We start from the raw sequence: 6,472 nt of genomic DNA, 5'->3' as shown, positions 1-6,472 counted from the left end.
ATTTCTTATCTAAAAAGAATCAGCACTATTGATCTCTTTTTTATGATACAAGCTCTGTTTTGCCCAGAATTTAATCAATTCCTATATAAACATCTCAGTTCTAGGGCTTTTTTCAGCCTCTAACGTGGATCGATAGGGGCAGTCAGATTAGATTAGGTCTCCAAGGCACAAGTATTACTGTGCTCCAGAGAATTTCCAATTCAAACATGCAGGCCTGCGCTCTACACCTGTCGCCGCTTATCCATAAATGGTGTGCATAGATCCGGATAACTTGTGCACACACACACACATTAGAAATATGCCCCAGTGTGGTTTTAACAAGGGATGTCACAGGCAGGTGCAGCTCTCACCTCAGGACATGCAGCTGGGAGAAGGTAGCAGCCTGTTTCATGTCTGTATGTAGCTGGAGTCGATTTATTTAGCGTGTCTGCTCTCCTTCTCTGCTGTCTACACTTCCCTCACTATATTTCACCTTGTGTAGGCTTTACCATTAGTAAACACTATAAATAATGAATATGTAAACTGCCTTAATGTTCTGTTCTGTTGGATTGTTTCTGAATTCTTTTTCGAGCTAACATGCATTCTGAAAAGCAGCCACTACGACACATATAGTGTCTGTAAAGCTACCTTTTAAAGCTCAAATAACCTTTAGTGAAGCCTGTTCATCCCAAATGTCTTTGTCTCTTTCTCCACCTAGCAAAAGGGACCTATGCAAGCTTTTTAAAGGGAGGTCATTGGAGAGGAATAAACAAAAGTATAATTTTGAGTCATAATTGAAAAAGGAGAACTTGGAAATAAACATGTAAGGTAATTGAGTTTTGCTGGGGAGAGGTTTGTTAAGCTTAACTTTTTTCTTCTTAGGTTTTCACCAAGAGTCTTGAATTTACAGCAAACGTAACCTTAATGCTGGTTACAGCTGGCCTGGCTGTGTCCAAAGAGACAAGAAAGACTGAAGAAAGTGAAAGTTACTGCACTCCAGCACCTTACTGGTGAAAGGTCACACAAATGACAAAAAGGTCTGAAGTGCAGATAGGGCCTCGCTGGCTTCTCTAACCTAACTTGTTTCATATTAACCAATAGATGTGAGTCTGTACAGAGTTTCTTTATCTAAATCAGGAAACAGGAAAGCAATTAAGAACATTCAAAACTACACATAGTTTATTAGCTACGGCGTGCTGAAAGTAATGCAGTAATTATAAAGAAACATCTCTCTAATGCAGAGTACATCCTCAAAAAAGGTTAAATTGACAACCTTTTCAAAACAAAATCAACAGCAACTGGATAATATAATATTTATATAAAAACTGTGTGTCTCGAGTCTAAGTTCTTCTTGGATTTTGATCCACATATGAGCATCATGGAAAGAAAGGCAGCATCTCCATTCTTAGTTTTCTGTTTCGGGAAATGCACTTTATAAAGTGGTTTTCTAGTCTCTCAACCACTGAAAGCACTTTACAATGTATAATAGATTCATACACAGTCACACTAATACACAGATGCTACGGACGCAATTACTTAATCTGGAGGAGCCTGAGAATCAAACCAAGACCCGTCTGATCACTGACTGACTACCCCAGCCAACCTGAGAGTTCCGCAGGGTTCATAGTGGGTGAGCACATTTGATGGTTATCTACGACAACCTGTTGTGACCCTGTGAGAAACTGGCAGCACTTCTTCATCTGGAGAATAATACTGAGGTTTCGGGTACTTGTTGCAAACCCTGGCAGCAGCATAGGAGTCAGCTTAAGCTGTCTTGTTGCCGTTGTATAAGCCTGTTAATAGTGCATTGTAGTGATTCAGCCTGCTAGAAATTCAAAGCATTGATATCAGTTCTTTGCCATAAATATTTACAAACTAGAAAGCTTATTTTTATACTTGAGTAATCTGTGAGGAGAGGCTATTTACAGATTCCTCATCTTTTCTCATTGGGCTCAGATTTGTCCTCATTGTCTTTTGCTTTATTCAGCATCTGTTTGGTGATATAGTTTTGTATTTTGAATATTTGCATGCCGTCTGAATATGTATGAAAATCTAAATATTTAATCATTTACAGGGGGTAGTTAAGATTAAATAACAGAAGTCCGAGAATACATCCTTGTGAAACCCCACACTCAGGTGTACAGCTAAAACATTATGACTTGAGGGTAGAGTTAACCAGGTCCAGACCATGTTAGAGACACCAACCAGTGTTCAGGACTGTCTGCTCATGTACTAGCCCTGATCAGGTGGCTAACAGCAAACCTGCTAAAGTTAGTTAAGTTAGCAAACTCAAAAGAATGAGATATGGGTGATGATCATACGTTAACCCAGTCTCCATCACAGTTTACACATTCCCTTTTCTGCCAGTAGCTCAAATTAGATAACCTTGTAGTCACAAAACAAATTAAAATGTATCCTTTTATGGTTTTGTTGTTAATAAACTGAGGGAAAAAGTTAAACGCTGGTGCAGTTTCAAGGATAGATTTGTTGAGATCTGGAAAAATATATCAACATTTTTTTATTACATGGATGAGTGAGACTGCCTTTTATGTAATTTGCATGAACTTTCCCTTTCATATTTATCATCTGTTAATGGTGGTGAACCAAGATCGAGGTGGAGGCTGATGGTGGATCCTGATGGCAGCAGTGGACAATAACTGTGGACTATAGTGGTATCTGATCTTGACGGTGGATCGTGATCGTGGTTGCTGCTGACCATGGACTATGATTACGACAAGACATGTAATATTTCCCCTCAGATACTTGACCATTAATGACAATAATCCATCAATTATTGACCTACAGTTATGCTATAAAAATGATATTCGAATCAATGCTGCAAATCCTCTTATCTTTCTGATGTTCTCCTTTACACTTGACTGGGAGAGGGAACCCTCACATGTGGCTCTCTCTGAGGTTTCTTCATTCTTTTTACCCTGTTAAAAGGGTTTTTAGTAGTTTTTCCTTACTCTTGTTGAGGGTAAAGGGCAAAGGATGTCTCACCATGTTGAAGCCCTATGAGACAAATTGTGATTTATGAATTATTGGCTATACAAATAAAATTTGATTGATTGATTGATACTTCAACAAGTTGTGCTATTCCTGTGTTTGGTATTGAGTTTTTGTGACCAACCTTCCTCTACTTTGCTTCTGAGTACAAATGATTTGAGTAAAAAAAAAAAGGGTTATTGAAGTGGTTCAAGAGGACAATGTGGTTGAATAGGGTTGAAGGGTGTGAAATAAAGGGCAGACAGCCTGTTTTATGAATTGCATGGAGACCAGCTGAAGGCCAAGTGATTATGGGATGGAGTAAAAGGTGAGCTAGTTTGCAGTGCTGTTGATCATAAGTGTCAGTAGAATGAGCTGGCACTGAGGACCTGAGAAAATCGGGTTAGTGATGACCACAAGGAGTATTACATGGAATTACTCTCGTACAAAAAATTCAGAGTAGCTAAGAGAGCATATACCACTAAGAGAGAGAGGGAACACAGAATAGCACAAGAGAAGGGAAAGAAAAAGTCTCACACCAAAAGATGTGACATGTCTGTTAATCTCAGGACTTGACCAAATGACCAGAAACTGCAGCTGGTGACTTCATTCAATTTGTAGGACACAAAGCACTGCTTTTTAACTGTTGCATTTATTCAGAGAACAAAGCAGACTGTTGAGCTCTGCATCATTATTCAACCGTGGCTCCTCTTCACTCTCGCCTCTCTGACTTTTTGTCCTTCCCTCCGTCTACCCCACTTTCCATCCAGCGGGCTGGATTTGTCCCTGTTTCACCTGGTTGACTCCATGTTCCTCGCACACTGCACCGCTAGAAGAACCTGTTGAGTTATGCACAAACACTGTTCTGCAGGGCTCGGCCGCCCTGAGTAGAAGAGTTTGACATCATTACACAGAAAATGGGTTTTCACTAGTTGGATGTGCCTTGGTGTGTGTGTGTTTGTGTGTGTGTGTCTGTAGTTGTGCTGGACAAGAGGAGGTTTCACCAGTGAAACACACAGTACCTCTGCTTCTTCCTCCCTTCATCAGCTTCTTCACCTTAATACACATTAATACATAGATTGCAGGCATTCTTATATTCTCATATACATACACATATTATTGTTTTTAATTTCTTAGTTATCATACAATTCACAGCAAATGTTGTTAAGTCCAAAAGGCATTTTGATATTACAATATTTAACTGGCAATTGCAAGAACCTTATGGTGAATTACAGCCAAATAATGTTTCCCTTCATTAATAGACCATGGCTGTGTTTCAAACCTTACTTAATGGACTTATTCTTTCTTACAATGCAACGATAAAGTATTGTTCAACCGACAGTCATGAACCAATCACGGACAACGGATGTCAAATTGCGACGAGAGATCGGAACACAGCAGAGCCTTCTCTCTCTGGCGGTTCTAATCCTTAATCTTAAAAAGTATATCTGAATTATAATATTTCCAACAGCGTAGTTTGTGTTTTTATGACCGGCCCAAGACAAATCTGAGTTGTGGCCATGAAATATGTAATAAAAGCAGAGCAGTGTATTACAGCACATTGTGGCAACAAGTTTACTCCTACATTGAAAAACATTGTCATTCAACATGCTTGTCGACAAAAGTATAACACTAATGTGTCAGCATTTTTGGGTGGGATTTTCCCCCGGCCGAAAATAACGTAATTTTTTTCTTATAAAAACATAACTTTAATAGTTTACTCTCATGGTGGATTATATGGATATGCTTCTTTTCTCTTAACCATCTAACACTAAAAGACGAGCATGTACTTCTTCTCAGTTGCACATGAATCCAGGTGACAAGCTGTTCCCATCCTGGTGAAATACCTAAATCCATTTGGTGAAGATGTTATCACCTGCATATCCTAAAATGGTCACAACCTATTCCCAAATGTGCCAAGTGAAATCTTCTGTGCATGCTCCACCATAAACAGAGCTTAACCAGCAGCATTTCACATGAGGGTCACATGATACAGATGTAGCAGCAGTTGGAGGGGGCTTAACAATGCAATCTTATTTTTTGCACCTGTAGGATTACAGGCACATAGGCATGATGGGTACTTGAGCAGGTCTATGCTTTGTTGTGCTGGACTTTAATTATGGAGGCAATAATCAATATGATGTGATCAAACCTACCAGGAGAAAGATGTATGAAGATAAGATCTTAAGCCTCCTTGAACAGCTGCTACATCTGGTTGCTGAGAGGAGAATCACTCTCAGCCTAACGGCGACCCATTATCGCTCCTATGGCACACAAAGCCGGATATCGCTACAGTCAGATGGAGATTCAGACACTGATATTTCTGACAGAGCTGCAGCTTGTATGTGTCTAACCTAGTACCTGATGGACCCCTGGCTATTATTTCAATGAGAGAACAGAAATCACTGAATTATTGGAGACCCAGTATTATGGGGCTTTGGTTGCAACAGACTAAGCAGGGTTTTTTCAAGAATTACAAAGCCAGATAGTCCCTTAAGAGTCTGGGTCAACCCTTAAGTCATATCCTGGCTGCGCATGTCTGGAAAACCTCAAATGGAAGAAACTGGATCGTTTGAAAGAAAGCTCTGAGGAGGACAGCAGCATATCATTTCCTTGTCCTCCCCAGTAAGAGAGGAGATGAGCAAACTGGCTGAAATGATTACACTTCCTGTGTTCATGTTGTAGAAACGCTGTGGGAAGCCAGCGGAAGAGAGAAGTACTGGCTGAAAGACAGTACATATTGTGTGCAGGTCCACAATAATTTCACAGTCTTCGCTTGGATCTGTTTAATGGTAAATGATCTATAGCGCCTTTTTAGTCTTAAAGACCATTCAAAGCACTTCACGGTACAATTTTGTGTTGATGAGTGTCATCTCCAATGCTACCTATCATGCAAAAAACTACTCCATTTAAGTAGACAATCTATGTCCCCCAGGCAGAGGCACATGAATTCTATTGTGATGACACAATGTTCTTTATATGAACATTCCACTGTCTTTGATGTAGTCTTCATTGTCATACTGCTTTTTCTGAGGTGATGATAATGACGTCAATGTTATCTTCTATCTCTGCAAAGCCTTGGACAAGTGAACACAGAGACATGTGATAGATCTGAAGCACTCTGTGTACCTGTTGATCCAGATGATGTCCTGATGGATCCTCCGCAGTTAGCTCCATTAAAGCTCAAGATTAGACAATGAGGAAGACGGCGAATCCGAGTACTGAGAACTCCATTTTGCGGCTTTGAAGATATTGAAGGCTTATGCCCTATTAAAGTAAAAAAACAAAAACTGCACAGTGGAGTTATGACAACATCGTCTCCTTTGGCGAAGGATGAACCTTTGCCGTACCTCAATGTTTACACAGTTTGAGGAAATATCCCAATTCTGAGTGGGAGAATGATGTCACCTTTGCAAGATATAAATATTCCTTTGATCTTTGACCACTGACACTGCAGGAGTGGAGTTGTTTGTTTTACGGCCCAGCATCGAAGGATTCATGGTCC

Source organism: Platichthys flesus, chromosome 21 (genome assembly GCF_949316205.1).
Source record: "Platichthys flesus chromosome 21, fPlaFle2.1, whole genome shotgun sequence".
NCBI lineage: Eukaryota > Metazoa > Chordata > Actinopteri > Pleuronectiformes > Pleuronectidae > Platichthys > Platichthys flesus.
Note: the sequence above shows the minus strand (reverse complement) of the source record.